Source organism: Choristoneura fumiferana, chromosome 21 (assembly GCF_025370935.1).
Source record: "Choristoneura fumiferana chromosome 21, NRCan_CFum_1, whole genome shotgun sequence".
NCBI classification, from domain to species: Eukaryota; Metazoa; Arthropoda; class Insecta; order Lepidoptera; family Tortricidae; genus Choristoneura; species Choristoneura fumiferana.
The window spans coordinates 8939325-8956495 of NC_133492.1; positions in this window are offsets into that span (position 1 = coordinate 8939325).

Here is a 17171-nt window from a genome sequence, read left to right on the forward strand (position 1 = left end):
TTCACGCTTAATAAATGGTTACTTCGGTTACTTCACTTGTCACGTGATCGGTAAATTTTATACGTTTTAGCTTTATTGTGAGGAGTAAAGCGTTTTAAAAAAATTAAAGGCATTTTTTTATTGTTTCAAAAGTTTGATGTTTATTTATCCCTGACCAACTGATCACCATAAGTATTTTCAAGAAATTAAATTCAAAAAAATTCAAAATTCAAATGATTTATTCAGTAAATAGGCCGCAATGGGCACTTTTACACGTCATTTTTTAAACTACCAGCGCTTTCGGAAAGACCATCATTGCCAAGAAGAATGCGCCGCAAGAAACTTGGCAGAAAGTCATTTTTTCATAATAATATAATAACAAATAAAATACTTAAAAACTATATTATACCTCTAAACTTAAAGAAAAAAAAATACAAAAAATAATAATAATAAAAATACAGGGATGTAAGGGGTCCCTTAGTTACAATACTAAACACTAACTTTTATCTAAAAATCATATGATTATTACCTTAGACTTAGAGACAAACTATTTTCACCTTTATTTACTTACACCATAATACTTATAGCAACTACGAGGCTGTGCACATTTGCTTCCAATAAATATTACTTGCCAATTTCAACCAAGCTGCCACAAAAACCCTGACAGTCTGACACCAAGTGGTCACTCGTCTAAACAATGGCCAAACCTACTCAAATCTCTCACGGGCTTGCACACCGAAGCGTTAAAGGTTGACAAAAACAGAACAATATGAAGAAGATAAAGGCAGCGACTCATTTCTTTAGACTAAGAATATCATCCGGATAAGTTTTATTAGATTTTATTAAAGACATTATACATATTTAAAAGATACACATAAAAAATAATTTCAAATGACATAAAGATTTACTAAATCACTGCTACATTTACTAAATCAGATGTTACTTTCCATTACTTGGTTTGAATGAATAAATACTGGCCTTGCTTATCTATAACCACACTTGTACCTAAGACAGCTTTGGGTGTACGACAAATGAATGCCTTCGTGCCTCTGCACCTTCTCTTTTTCTTATACTTACCCAACCCACCAACCGTTTCCGCATAAATCAACATACAAATTTACACATACATTTGTCTCACAGACGCCGTGCACGTGGGTGATTCTCTAATTTAGTGCAAATCGCATGTCCATCTAAATTAAAACAAAACTACGTACCATAACAACCAAATATTTTTTTACGTTTTAGCTGAGTGACAATTAAATATCGTTTCCTTACCTGTCATACAGTGCAGTTACAAATGTTTGAATTTCAGACGCTGCATATTCCCCTTTGTACAGTGCTTCAAACCCTCGTGTGACATTCGGATATGCCTTCCATGCCTCAAATCCGGTTTTTTTGCCCCTTACGTTAAAAGATGAGGTTGTGCTTCATACAAGCATTCCCAATAGAAAACGGACTACAAAACCAAATTTATTTGAAACGTCGTTTTAGTCAAATAATTTATTGTATCAGGCGTTACTTTGCGGAGGTCCATATTAATGAACTAAAAGAATTTCCTTGCTTACATTATTGTGGCAAGGGGTTTCGTCTCGATGTTTTAGAATGCATGGATATAATTAGATACAACAGTATGGGGTCTATTATTAATGAGCAGGTAAATTTAGTTTCATCTTCCTTGCTACGGCTTGGATCTAATTTCAGCAATGGTAGTAAATAAAACATGCCTTGACAGTAAATAAATAAAAATCAAGGTAGTTTTGAAGGACGGTTAAAAAAATTATTAATAATTTGTGGGTAGTTTTGTTTTGTTTCATAAAACGTATATGGGTACTTGGGGAGTTACAGTGACAAATTAAAACGGTGGTTGTGGTTCGTTAGTCTAACAACTGGTAGCATGGTGTACGGTTGTGTCACTCTGAAGATGAGCTCTGGTTGAGTTCGAAACGCGTCAGTGTAGTGTGGTAGTGGTGATAGATGGGTTTGTGTGATTTGTGTGTGTGCTTACAGTGTGGAGGTGGAGGAACTGCATGAACACGCATATTTTGCATAAGCTTAGCTATCGTAAGGTCGCGGGTGAGCAAGGAAATTCTTTTAGTTCGTCGTTTTAGTCGGCTTGTATAATGAAGAATTGCGAAACTAAAGTGGCAGTGGGCGGGGCACATTGCTCGCAGGACTGATGGCCGATGGGGTCAGAAGGTTCTCGAATGGCGTCCGCGGACCGGGAGACGAGCTGTCGGTAGGCCTCCAACAAGATGGAGCGACGACTTGGTTAAGATCGCGGGATCGCGGTGGATGCGGAAAGCACAAGACCGGTCTGAGTGGAGAGCCTTGGGGGAAGCCTATGTCCAGCAGTGGACGTCTTTCGGCTGACATGATGATAATGATCCCACTCGATTTTGAAACCGCAAACGTCAATGTTTGTTCGTAAAAATCACTGACCCGCAAATAATGCTGAAGGTACGTTCCAAATTAATGAAGATTACATTTTATCTGCGAGTTAGCCAAGTGGCCTGCGTTGAGCCGCGAGACCTGCGGGGTGGTTTAATTGGCAAGTTAAATATCTTCTACATTATCTCTCTTAGAACTAATTTCAGTTACCCAATAAACTTCAGCTTGCCATCTCGAATTCCCTTCACAGAGATAAGGTGAATGAAACTGTTAATTGACTGCTACGGCCTTTGGCAACTTAATGTACATCCAGTTGAACCAATTAAGTTAGTTGCGAGTTTGCCATGCGTGAACTAATTTGTGCCGCAAATACGCAGACATTAGCTATTCTTCTCTGAAAAATATTTCTGATTTTAGTCTAATTCTAAAATAAAGTAAAATATACAAGAAAACGAATGAAAAACTAAAATATCATTACACATAACCACAAAACCATCTACAATAGCAAAATCGCCTGTCCTTGTTGGTATCACGAAAACTAAATACAAGATTCATAATCACAACAAACTAAAGGACCTAATAAAAAAGACGACGCTAAATGACAAATACTAAACTTATTGTCACTAATTGTTACTCGTTTACTAATGTACATCTATTTAAGCTGGGTCATTGAATTTATTCGTGGATTTGAAGTAACCACTCGTTGTTAATGTCTTTTACAGTGAGTTCAGAAGTTTTGTGACCTAAAAATCAATAGAACTAAATGGAATTAAAACCATTGGTTTCCAAAGCAAAGGGACCCATTAGTTAGCTGGAGCTTTTAAACTCTGCAAACGACATGATTTATATCGCGGCCGTAGATTGTTTTTCACTCTTTTACTTTCCCGTCTATTTTGAAATGTTGTGCGCATTCCATTTGACCGTGAAAAACGAGCATTAAACATAGCCGGAGGTTACGTACGGACGAGCAAATTTTTTTAGGTGTTATCAATGTTTAGAATACTCGTAATACGCTAAAATTGTTTTTAAATTTTAAGGGATTATGGCCTCGTATCTAAGTGTTTTTATAAGCTTCTATAGGTATTACTTACAATATTCGTTTGTACGTTTGCAAGTCGAATTTCATTTGCTTTTAGTGGTCAGATCTACTTAAAACTTAGCACAGATATGTCATTTGGATGACAAAGCAAGTGCAGTCAACAAAAAGCACAGCCAGCAAAAAAAGCTTTTATTAAGAATATATTTTTAACAAAAACTGTATTTACTAATTTTAAATAGAGTTTTGTAGTTTTTTCTTTTGTTTTTCAGGTCGCGTCCGTGAATAACTTAGAGGTAGTTGAGAGCTAGGTAAACTTTAATGTAAGCTATGTATAGTTACTGCACTATTAACTATATTTTTACTACTACAGACTCCATCTCTGCAATAACAGTATTCTTAAATTTATCTGTCTGAATATTCGAAGTTGGCGTGGAACGACCAGTTTTACGATCTTAAGATTTATCTGGTTAGGTTGTTTCATAACTGTACGAGTAGGTCTAACTGTCGATCTTTTTTATCACTTACACTTATAGTAGAGAATGAAAGAGAGAAAGAAATAAAGAAAAAAAATATTTATAACAGCAGTGACACATTACAATGGGTCCGTTTTATAAAAACAAATATAATTTTAGGGTGCTCCAGATGAGATTTGAATCCGCTCCAGTGACTGCGTGGCGAGGTGCCTTACCAACTGGACCACCAGGGAACCCATCCAACTATCCAAAAATTCTTCATCGCTTACATACTCCAATAGTGTGCCATCACAACTATCGTAAGTCACGACATTTACAGCCTAAGTACTTTTAGTCAGAGCCGGTGCCCAACAGTGGGAAGTATGGAAGTCTAAAAAGACAATAATGATGATGAAATTACTTACAAATTATTTAAATAAGAGTCTGAAGGAATTAATTAATTGTGATCTAAATAATTACATCTCAATGTTCATTGAAATTACCCGTGATTTCAAAGCATCATCAATTAATTTCAATACACTTGCCACGAACTATTATGTATGTAACAGGCACAATGGAACTTAACACACCATGTTAATACACATCAGTAAATTAACCGTCAAAACGTAAAATCATCAATCATCACTATATTGTAATGACATCTTTTGTTCCGCAACCCTTTGTAAAATATAGCGGAAATAATGTTTTTTTTATCGCAAGCACCTTCAACAAAAACGATGTTTGCTCGCAGCTCGAATGCGGGTCGTGTTTTTTTTTTATTTCCCATATTTACTGTTCTACTCGTAAAGAAACATAAACAGAATGAATAATATTGAAAGTGAACACATTGAAACCGACCATTTATATCAGGGATAGGTTTTATTTAATATGGCACTTCGTAATACGTTTGGAGTGCCATACGAAATTGACTCGAGCAGTCGTATCTGGAAATTATTTCGGGCCGGGATAAAGTTGAGTCAGCCCTAATAGGCAATTCGCTTACAATTTGCTAACGCTCTCATGTAATAGGTACATCTGGAAGGCTACTTATTTGTTTTCAAAGGCTCTTAACGTTGTTACACCATAAGTTAGCTTTAAGACTTATAACTTAATAAGTTATAAGTATGTCTTAACTCTTGAACTTTCATAGAATTTCATAATATCGTAAATCGATTTTGCTGTAAGTGCTCAAAAAAAATCTCAAGTTGTGTATTCTTACCTAACGCAAATTAAATTATACAGCATGCTAGTCGTAATCTTTAATCAGAAACAGCCGTTAAACAGACGCACCTCGCATTCATAGCTTATTCGAGAAACCCATTCTTATAATGAAATTTCCCCTTAATAGTCCACGGAATTGAGACCCGGTGAAACTGCGAAATCTTCGCTAATGGTGCGAAACCACGTAACCTAATGTTACGCGAAACGCGCCGCGTCGCGTTCGTACTCTACGCAAGGCACGCCTATACAATTAAATTTCGCGGAAAGTGCACGAATTGCGTTTAGCTACTACGATAATAGGTAATCGGAATCAAAAAGAAATAAAATAAAATGGGGAACGATTAAAGTCAGTTGCAGAAACAGACAGGATTCAGAGGATTCATGTGTACTGTGAAAAATAATTATACCTAATAAACATATTAGTCCTTTAATTCATTTATTAATTAAAACTGATGCCTTTGGTGGTCAAAATGGCTGGTCCTTGGGCCCGATCGTCGACTGAGGCCCAATCGTTGGTATGTAAGCTGGGTCATAGGCTTCCGGACAGTGCTGTGACCCCCGCACCGGGTCATACTTGGTTCAGCAGATAGCGCTGCAGTGCCGAATTTATGTTCATGAGTGTAGGCCACTTTATATTTCCGCCGCCCCATGTACTTGTTGGACAGTTCACTAATGTTTCGGCGAATAACGTTTGGCAACCTGTTTCATTTCGCAACTTTTCATTTCCCAACTGTTTAATATTTCTGAAACTGTAAATATTTCAGGATTTTTATAAAACTAACCTAACCTAACCCAAAGGGTTCTACACGGTGGCCCTGAAATAAATCCTGAAATATTTACAGTTTTAGAGTTTGCGAAATGAAAAGTTGCGAAATGAAACAGGTTGCCAAACGTTACGTTGCGAAAAGGCAGTACTCGTTGTTGGACTTTATCCTCTGAAATCTGCCGCCCCTAGGACGCCGCCGCCCCTAGGCGCGGGCTATAAGGCCTATTGACAAATCCAGGACTCTGTCCATACAGCGGGACAAGCTGGTGTGGTGGGGTATATGGGCACTTTTGAGTCAGGTACGATGCGAAGTGGTGATTTTTAGTTTATAGTTTAGGTGTTTATGCCTTAGTTTGTAATTGTAAGATTATATTTATATTATATTTAGAAGCCTGTAGAGGTGTCCCACTGCTGGGCAAAGGCCTCCCCCAATGTCCTCCACTCGACCCGGTGTTGGGCGATCTCTGACCAGCTGCGAAGAAAAGCGTCCAGATCATCCCGCCATCGACGCCTGGGCCTGCCACGCCGCCGAAGTCCGTTTTGTGGTATCCATTCTGTGGCTATATTATTTTATTGGGCTCCATACGGCTGACATGGCCTGCCCAGTCTCATTTCAGCCTAGCAGTCTTGGCACCCACATCAGCAATTGTAAGTTTAAGTTTAATTTTCTAAGATTACTGTTTTGTGACATTTAAACTGTTTATCTTAAATTTGTATTGTACCTTATTCAAAATGACGTAACATACAAGATAATAGAAAATTATAAACCTACCTACGCACCGCCTAGGAGTATTTACCTGACTGCGTTGCTTAAACATACGTGTAGGTAAGGTATATATCTACTTAGAACTGTTTACTGTCCGCATTGCTTCAATAGCATTATCAACAGACAATGAGGACATTTAGCATCAAATAAATCACCAAGAATGATTAATAGTCGTTAGCACAAACGTATAATCAAACACATTAATAAAAGATTGTAAATTAATTACCTTTTACTAAGACGCTATGTATGTAGGTATTTCTATATCTTTGAATGTAACGGAACCTTTGAAATTGAGTTTCATCCACTTCCTCTGTTGTATTGTCACTAAACATGACATTTTTTATGCGTAATGTTTATCCGTTGCCTAGTATCCATAATAAAAGTTTTGCTTAGTTTGGGACTAGGTCAATTGGTGTCAAGTGTATCATGATATTTATTTTTATTATTATTAATAATTTTGATGACAATACAATAATATGATACCATCGAACTGATATCTTATACAAGATGATCAATCCAAATGGGTCAGTAGGGAGAAGTCAGATACTATGAGAGATAGCGAAATAAATGTGTTCTTAGGAAAATGGTTTTTTTTTATTTAACTCTCATAACGGAGAATCGAACCTGGTCAAAATCTCTGTTAACTATGTTATAAATTCTGCACATTTTTTCGATGTTATTTCGATTGTGTGAATCATAAATAAAAAAAAACACACTTTTTTCATGTCTTTATTTAACTTGCAATGTATGTATGTGCATGTATGTAGGGGTCAAATTATGCAAGTTAAATTTGACGCACTTTCAGTCGTTGGATTGACTTAAAATTTGGTTTGTAAATGTAGTTTTAGTTGACAATGCAAGTACAGTCAGCAAAAAGTACAGTCAGTAAAAACAAGTTTATTTTTATTTTTACGAGTATTTATTTTTGCTGACTGTACATTTTGCTGACTGAACATTTTGTTAACTGTACTTGCATTGTCAACTAAACTGCATTTCCGTACCAAATTTTAAGTCGATTCCATAACCGTCCTGCGGAGACGATCCTGGCCAGACCACCAGGATGTCACTACCAGATTATTGTATTGTCACAGATTTACATAAGTACGCCAAATTTGAAGTCAATCCAATCACAGGAAGTGCGCCAAATTTAACTTGCAAGATTTGACCCTTACATACTCGTATGAATTTAGGTACATACATACCATACATACATACTTACATAGCAAGTTAAGTAACAGCTTGTAAAATAAGTTTTTTTTTCACTTATGGTTCCCACCATCATTTCTCTATCTCTCATAGTGTCTGACTTCTCCCTACTGACCCATTTGGATTGATCACCCTGTACATATAATGGAGCCGGAAGCTATGCACTGGAACGCCAAGACAAAACTATGTAACCTAGCTGTATTTAGGCTTGTATAATCATCTTAGGGTTCACTTTGAGCAAAAATGGTATCCAGGGTTTGACGATAGATGTCACGCCGATGCAGGATATAGTTAAATGCAGTCATGCGAAGGAGGTCCTGTAGGTTTACCATTAGTGCGTGTTCTTAGTTTATTTAACTATTTCTAAATTCAAAAGGTAGCCCATGATAAAATATCAAGGACTAAATAACAAGAGCGTTGTTATCTGAGCCGACTTTGTCCCTGCCATTTTCCATTACAGTAGATACAAATAATCGTAAAGGATTCTTTTGACTTCACGCTCTACATATTCATACTTTCACTTAAATAGAGCGAGTGGAACAAGGAAAATTAGCATAAAAAGAGTCCACTCATCCAGTTTGCTGTCTTTATGAAGCTCTAGAGCCTCTGATTTTCTTCTTACAAGCATAAGTTCTACTTATTTGACAATTGCAAATTATCTTAAAATTTCGTGGTAATTTACTAAAATCCATTGTTGTTATGTTACTTAATAGCCTTGGTCTGTGGGTTTGTCAACAAATAATTAATTTATCTCTTTTGCTGAGAAATTTCGCATTTTTCCGTGATAAAAAATATTCAGTACGGTTAAGCGTGATAAGCATGATAAAGCTAAAAGTATTCAATAGAATCATACACTTATTTCTGATAATACCAAGGGCATTATACGAGTATACGTTACGGGTGTTAGTAAATTGAATATAAACACTAAACAGATAATCAACGATACATAATTACATATAAGAGTAATTCTACAGATTGTGTGATAGCTGCGATTACAGACCCTGTTTGAACCGTGTGAATTGTTTCTGCGTTCTGACTTCTAGCCGTTGTGGTAATTCGTCGTTTCAGGAAAGTGAAGATTGTGCTAAAAAAACCCTAAATGAATAATTGTTTTTCTTGTATAATTGACCCACCAAAAACATAAATGTAAAAAAAGGAGAGCCAAGTTCAATACAAAAATTATGCTTGGCTGTGGGCTTCGCCGCAAAACGAATGGAGATCTAAATGACTGCCAAGTTCTATGCAAAATCCAAATATGTATTTATAGGAACACAATACTATGAACAAGTATTAAACTCTATTTCTTTGCTTTATTGGATACCTATAACAATTGCTGTTATTTAAAAATGTGAGATCTTAAAGTAGGTTACATTTGACTTGGCCAGTTTTCATTACATCAATCATTTTACAAAGTTTTTCAACATATATATATATATATATATATATATATATATATATATATATATATATATATATTATAATAGCCAGTTTTATCAGAAATATTATATACTTTAAGATGTCACATTTTTAAATAACAGCAATTGTTATAGGTATTCAATAAAGCAAAGAAATAGAGTTTAATACTTGTCCCCTATTTTTATTTTTTTATGCTTTTAGATTTTTTCCTACGTTTACACCCAATTACCGAGCTGGATTCCAAATTTCATCCTTCTAGCTCATCTGGAAGTAGATTGATTAAGGTACTATATGTCAGTCAGTCTGGCTTAAAATTGACGACCTTCATAATATCTTTATAACCGTTTGAGCTAGCTTAATGAAATTTGGGCTTCTAGATGTTCTTATGAATATAATTAAACACGCGTAGTTTTATGTGTACGTTAAAGAAGTTTTGAGTTATAGAAGGGTCAAAAGTGGCACCAAGTGGTTCGTGTAATATTACACTCGGCGCTGGCTAGCCAGTTCCTTTGCTTGAAATTGGCTTGACACGCTCCCGCGTGTCTAGATTTTAGAGCTCATTGGTTTTCAATGTATGTAAGAAATAAAATTCGCTCATGAAAAACCGACAAATGTGAATTAAACTCTCGTGGAAAGGGTTTCCTTTTTTTCCTACACATTTGTTGTCGATGACATTACTTTAGAACTTTCCAGCGGGGCCCCATATTCGTCAGTGCTCAATTCAATGGCCCTGGTATACTCTATATTATATAGGTGAGTCTATAACCACTCTAATTGACACTAGAGGAATTCTATCTCACCTTCATATATCAATCGTAGGCAATACACTAGTAATAACGAGTCTTTGGTGCGGTCACTTACCGCAGATCCACTTATTGTAAAATAATGTAGCTTAGAGTGCCTATTTAAAAAGTGTTTTTGCCCAAATGCATCCACAACCTTTAAAGCGACTTTTAAAAGCGTAGTGCTTCTATAGTATAAACTGCGTTGCGAGAGAGGCCATAAAATGTAAGGACTGAGCTTGCCCACAATAAACTGTGAAATATGATTCACTTAGCTTTCAGCTCTGTAATGGATGTCCAGTCCCATTTAGAGCTCAAACACATGAAGCAAATAATAATTGAAGGAATATAATCCGTTTCCGTTTCTCACAAATGTAATTAACTAAGCCGCAAAGATCGAAAGCTGCACTTGAAATGAACGAACAAAATGAAAATTCTATAAAACGACTAATGACCACGAGGAAAATCCCTCTTTGTAAACGTTTTAAAAAACTCAAAAGAACTGAAGTCGTAATGAGAAAAAGACTTGAAAGCTTCCAAACGCGTTGCGTTTCATTTGAGCTACGAGTAAGTTATGTCAGAATATCGATGAATGATCTCTCGCTCTAGATACTAACTAGTTCGCGGCATCTGTAATGTGCGTAAGAAATGTAAGGCAATTTGCAAGTCTAGTGTGCGTGACGAATTGTGTTGCCAGCTTCCACTGTTACCCGAATTATTGAAAATAAATTATTCTGTGGTCTACTGGTTATGTATCTTAGTACTTAGAAATTAAGAAGTAATTAAGAGTGAATGTATTAATATGTTTGTGTACAGGTTAGGCGTAGGTTTCTTCTTTAAAAAAATGTAGGTATGATGTAGGTATATCAATGATCAGGCCTCACTTTTAATTAAAAAATATATATATTTAAGGACATTCAATATTTAAAATTATTACTGAAACTTCATGGACTGAGTCACCAACTAAGAAGTTTTGCGTACTTAACACGTTGCACCTATAGTTAAACCTAATATAATGTAAAGGTTACTTAAGACTTAAAAATAATTGTTTACAAAATACATAACTACATAGTACATGCATACATACATACTACATACATACGCTTGAAAAACATAACCCTCCTTCGGGCAGTCAAAAAGTTAATACTTCAGGAAAATGGGTAGAAATACGAGTCCGTATAAGTAAATAGCTGATCGGCTTTTGACTGGAAGACAAAAATTTTTATTTTAAGACACATTCATTAATTAAATAGTGTCGGTAACAATTTATACACCTTCAGTGTATCACAAAGATAAACATTAAATAATATAGAACTAGGTTATTATATATAATAATTACGCTTAAATAAAATAAGTTATTAAAATGCATCATTTAATGATGATAGCAATAAAATTCAAAAAAATCTCTTTGATACGCGGCAACACAGAATGGCGTAGTTCATGTTACGAGGAGGTAATCCGTCTCTCTTTTTAAGTATGTTTTAAAAACTCGAAAACTGCAACTTCGAAGACCAAAATTTAATGGGACAAAAGACTTTGAAAGCTTCCAACGCGATTGCGTAATGATTTGAGCTACGAGTAAGTTATGTCAGAATATGTATACCCCTTTTTCTTACTTTATTGTTTTGAGATCTTTAGTGTGTCAATAAGTCATATAGTATAATACTATTAAAGGACAATCTGGGTTGTTTTTAGTCGTGTAGATAATTTAGATAATGAGAACATTGATAATAAAGAAAAATCGATTAATTGAGGTATAACTTGCTTATACGTCCATATCAATGAGCTAATTATGTAGTAGCAGAGGAGCAAGATTGTGTTCTTTTTAAAAATAAAAAAATAGTTTCACAAAACTTAATTAATTAGATTAGATTAGATTAGATTAATAGAGTAAGATCACACAGTCAACAGATGTTACTTATTTTCTGTAGTATAAAAGCTGACCTAACCTAAATGTTTACTCCTTAGCACCTGCTTACGCGGTGGTTGCGGAAAGCACAAGACCGGTCTGAGTGGAGAGCCTTGGGAGAGGCCTATGTCCAGCAGTGGACGTCTTTCGGCTGACATGATGATGATGATGAGATACGCAGGTATTCGCGGTATATGTGTGTAACTAGTATTACATAAATAAATAAATAATAAATATCACCGGACAATTCACACCAATTGACCTAGTCCCAAAGTAAGCTTAGCAAAGCTTGTGTTATGGGTACTAAGCAACGGATAAATGTAATTATATAGATAGATACATACTTAAATACATAGTAAACACCCACACACATAAATGATATGACACATACATAAATGATATTTTATCTTATCTTACCATTTCATAATACCCCAGGTTTTATCGTCGGTCAGAAAAAAAGTCATGTTTGGCGTGGTCCTGGTCCTGGAATCCTGTAGGGACCATAGTATAAGGGTTCTAATTTAACCATGTCTTTGCAAGTTTTGTTCGCAATGTGAAACTTCCGTCCTTTATGAATCTTAAGTCGCTAACTAATAAGCGAACCTACTCGTATGACCGAACACGGGCAGCGTAAATCGAACAAAAAATGTCATAAAGCGAAAGCCGAAGGAAGCCAATTTCCCTTCGAAAAGGAAATGGCTGTGTGATGCCACGCCGCAAATCCCAACCATGTAACCTTTTAGTGTGCAGCGAATACCAACTGCAGGACAAATAAAACACAGTGGTGACTTACCGAGGTGAGTCCGAAACCAAAACGTTTATTTATTTAATTCCATAACTAGTACTGACTCTCAAGCCACACATTCTACATAGATATCAAAACAAGAAATAACAGACTAGGTACGTACATAAGGTACCTATTTGAAAATGTCATCATCATCAGCCGGAAGACGTCCACTGCTAAACAGAGGCCTTCCCTGGCCACATGGTTGCTCGCGACTCTCACGATGCCGTCAGTCCATCTAGTGGGAGGCCTGTCTACACTTTGAAAGAGTATTTTCCTACAAAAACCGTAGGTAGGTTAAATGAACTTCCAATTGACATAAAATTATGAATACGAGTATTAAGACCAATAATAATAAACGCCTCGCAACACATAATAGGTATATATTACGTGAGTGGAAGCGAATGATTACACACACAGCTATATACGAAGAACTGATTGCATAAAAGGAGACTGAATGAAATGAATGAATGCATATCAAAACCACGCTGTCATTACATGACATGTTCTTGTGAGCGTGACCTCAACTCTAGTGGCAATACCTATACATAAAGAACAAAAATCTAAAATCACGGTTTTTCACTTTCAATAAGAATAACATAGAAATCTTAAAGATGCTCACAATCTATGGCGCGCATTGAGGGTAGGCAGCGCTAGTGTTGCGCTGCTGCCTACCCTGGAATTGCCCTAGTTCACGCCAATGCTCACAATGCACGAGACAAATTGACACTTGCCCAGTTTTTAACAATTAAACACGACTGAATTCTGTTCCTTCTTATAACAAGGATTCCTACTAAATTTGATACTAACACAACGGGGAGTGTTAAGAGTTCAGTAACAACTTAGCAAAGAAACAATGTGGAGCCCAAAGTTTCAGTTTCGCTGCTCGTATGGTAAAACAAATTATTTAGGCCAAACTGACTGAAATCGAATATCGGGTCGTGCAGTATACCCAATCCGTATATGCAAAATTACTACGTTGACTCTGTCGCTTACGGATGGACGTACGTAATATATTTTACGATGCGTTTTATTCAAGTTTTATTCCTTACAATACTTGCATATTTGACCTCTGCTGAAATCGGGTCGATTTTGTAATTTTTACAGTGTTTTAATACCCATCAAATATAAGAATATAACGTTTTTTTTTAGATGAAAGATTCTAAATTCGACTGTTGTATTTCTTAGCCTTTGCCATAGTACTATTAGTTATTCTGTGCCTTTAATCGCACTATCGCTTGCGTGGACCTTTTACATTTGGCAGTTGATTTAAATTTCCAGGCTTTTACTAAATTTCCAAAAAAATATTCCTAATCCTATATTAACGTTGTATTATAAGATCACGATGAAATTTTCATGTGTTTCTAAGTTATTGTGATTAGAAATTTTATTATACCACTCCATCCGCGTGGTTAAAACTGACGCAAATTCGTAGCATCCTAGCACTAAGCTAAGTCGCGGACGTACGGACAAACCGAAACCATAAGGGTTCCTTGTAGGACTACGAATACTTAAAAAGGTCTGCGATAAAGGACATGCCCTATTTTATTATTTTTAGCGACCAGATAACTAGATTTTCCAGTGCATTTAATAATTATGCTAGCTTCCGTGGGTCAGGTCAATGGGCGTGTACGTAGTTCCGTTCCGAGTATCAAGATACTGCCGCGCTCGGGTATCCAAAATCTTAATTCGGATATCGACTGGAAACTAAATATCATGAATCCGAAAACTGCATTTGCCGGTATTAATATAATAATTCTGTAGCTAGAGATGGTATTATCGATTAGTAAAAATAAATTATCATGTTTTTTTTTGGATTTCGGATTTTTTGAATTTAACTTTTTTTTACATTTTTTTTTTACTTTTGCTCGCATTAGAACTGTGCCATTTTCCGTATAAAATATCCAATGTCCTTCCCAGGCGCGCAAACTATCTTTATACTACATTTAAATCAGTTCAGCGGTTTAATCGTGAAGAGGGTAATTATCAGACATAGGTACTTTCGCATTCATGATATTAGTAAGAAGTATTTAAAAATTTAGCAAAATTAATGCTGTGATAATAATAACACAACTATTTATTTTGTCACAATCGAACTCGCTTAGAATACCTAATGTTGAAAACCACAACATTTTTCTCAGTAGCATTATATTAAAATGACAATGTCTGCAGCACAGCATTTTTTTTATGCAGACAACTAAAAGTCCCTTCTTTAATTTAACTGCAGAAAGTAATTCTAAACTGACATAGAAAAATTACCCACAGCTGTGGCAGCGTCGGGTGCAAACTAGTTAACGCCGACAAGTTCACTGAAACAAAAGTGTAACAGTTAGAAAAACTTTCCAAGTTAAGCTTGTTACTGTTACCTAAGACGCGACCTAATCAAATTAAAAGTTGTATCACGTTCAGCAATAAAGTTGCGGCGTTGTCATTTTAAAACCGTCGCCGTTCCCTCGTGTGAATTAAAATAATTTTACACACGAGTCGGTTAGCGCTCATGAAGAATTTTGCAGTTGAAGAGCAGTTGCATATAAGTTCTGCGATCGTTTCAACCACTATCGCTATGTCGCTTGTACTGAGGAAATGAGTCAGGTAGAATGGGAGCATTCTATAAAACGATATGGTGTGTATGCGGTACAATTAAAAGTCATTAAGATTTCTTGCTTACGGTCTCTAATTTTTTCAATATATATGCCACAGGAAACTGAAAGCGCTTGAATGAAACGCTCGCAGAACTACCAAGTAAGTGGATGTTCTTTGTTAATATTTGGTAAGACTAAACTACAAATACAAATTAGGAAGGCTTTGTGTGTCATTTTTTGTTCGTGTGTTTGTGTGTGCAATTTATATGAGGCCGACTAAGAGATATTTTAAACTTTTTACTTCGAAGCCTTTTCATTATTAAGCGGTAACATATGTGGAATTCGGACAATTCTCAATAAATGTCGGACTTCGTGGGACGGTCACAACAACACTAAAAAAGAGATAAAATTAACTTTAATTACTAAGTTGAACAATGCATCAAAATCCTTATTTTTTTAGGGAGTGGCAAGTGTTTGTATAAAAGCCGTGACTAGGCAATACTATTTTATTAACACTAATACTTTTTTGACCAATTATCAGAAAGAAATGCTAGGCATAGGTACACTTGTCAACCCTTAAATATGACCTTTTTTCGTGTCAGCCTATAGAGAATACCGTAAGCCTTGCTAAGCTAATCGTTTAACCTATGGTCTCTAAAGCAGAGGGTCGTGGGTATGCAAGCCCGGTCTCGAACCCATATTTTTTTCTGAATGAATGTATAAAATTACGTTGAAATTTACCGTGAGCTTTTTTGTCAAGGAAATTTGGATGTACTTTCGAAACAGTTCAATGGTGTATGTGAAGTTCCCAATAAACACTGTGCCTTAAATTACCGTCTTCTAAAATTTCTAGTCAAATATTTGGCTCTTTGAGACATTTTTGTCCGCGCTTGACATTTGACGTGGAATGAAATGTGGAACCAGTGTACTGTAAATTTCTCTTCAATAAAGACTTACATAATATATGAAGATGCCAGAGTATGCCTTCGAAACGAACACTCAAAGCAATGCTGTTCAGAAATTTTATTGCATTTATAATTTAAATTTAGAAACATGTTTTAGTTACTGAATGTAACCAAAGTAATCTTTATGACTTGATAATATTAAGGTGAACATACGAGTGCTCGTCACTGTCCCAATAGTTGACATCTTTAATCTTATGTCATTGACAATACAGATGACAACAGGATGTCGTCTATTGGGCATTAGCGTGTCGAGCATTCGGACGATAACCTTATAGCGATATTTTTGTTTTTGCACGCACATTATCATTGCACTACTTAGGTATGCGTCAAACGGATTGCACTAAACATGTTAATAAACTTCAACTTTTTGCCTTAGTCTTCCGCTACCACACCACGTAGTAGTAAGGTAAGATCTCAAAACCTAAGCAGTTAATTATGTAGAACAAGACGGAACAAGTTCATAATCAAGTCATAAGTTAATTTTAAGCGACTCTCGTCCAAGACTGTGACCATGACACGTTCAAGTACGAACTAATTATGAAGTCTCATCTTAAGTTTTGGCCTAGAACATAATTTATCATGTGAAATTACTTTTTAATCTGCTCACTACCTGGATATTATCGTTAATGTCAGTAATCTAACTTACTACCTATCGATAACCTAATTCTGAGATCAAAGTTGAAGGGGCTTCCTAATTGAGTGTGTTATCTTTCTCGTCTGCTACGAAGTGTAAATTATTCGACAAACTGATAATAATAAAGACATTTTCTACAAGCGCTAGCTATAAGTAGACTACATGAGGTTCCGAATAAAATATTTTTTCATATCTAAGAAAGAATGCGTTTAGGATTCCGTTTTTGCCATTGTTGATACAATTGAATTGAAAAGAATTGTTGAATTGTTGTTTGATTGTTGA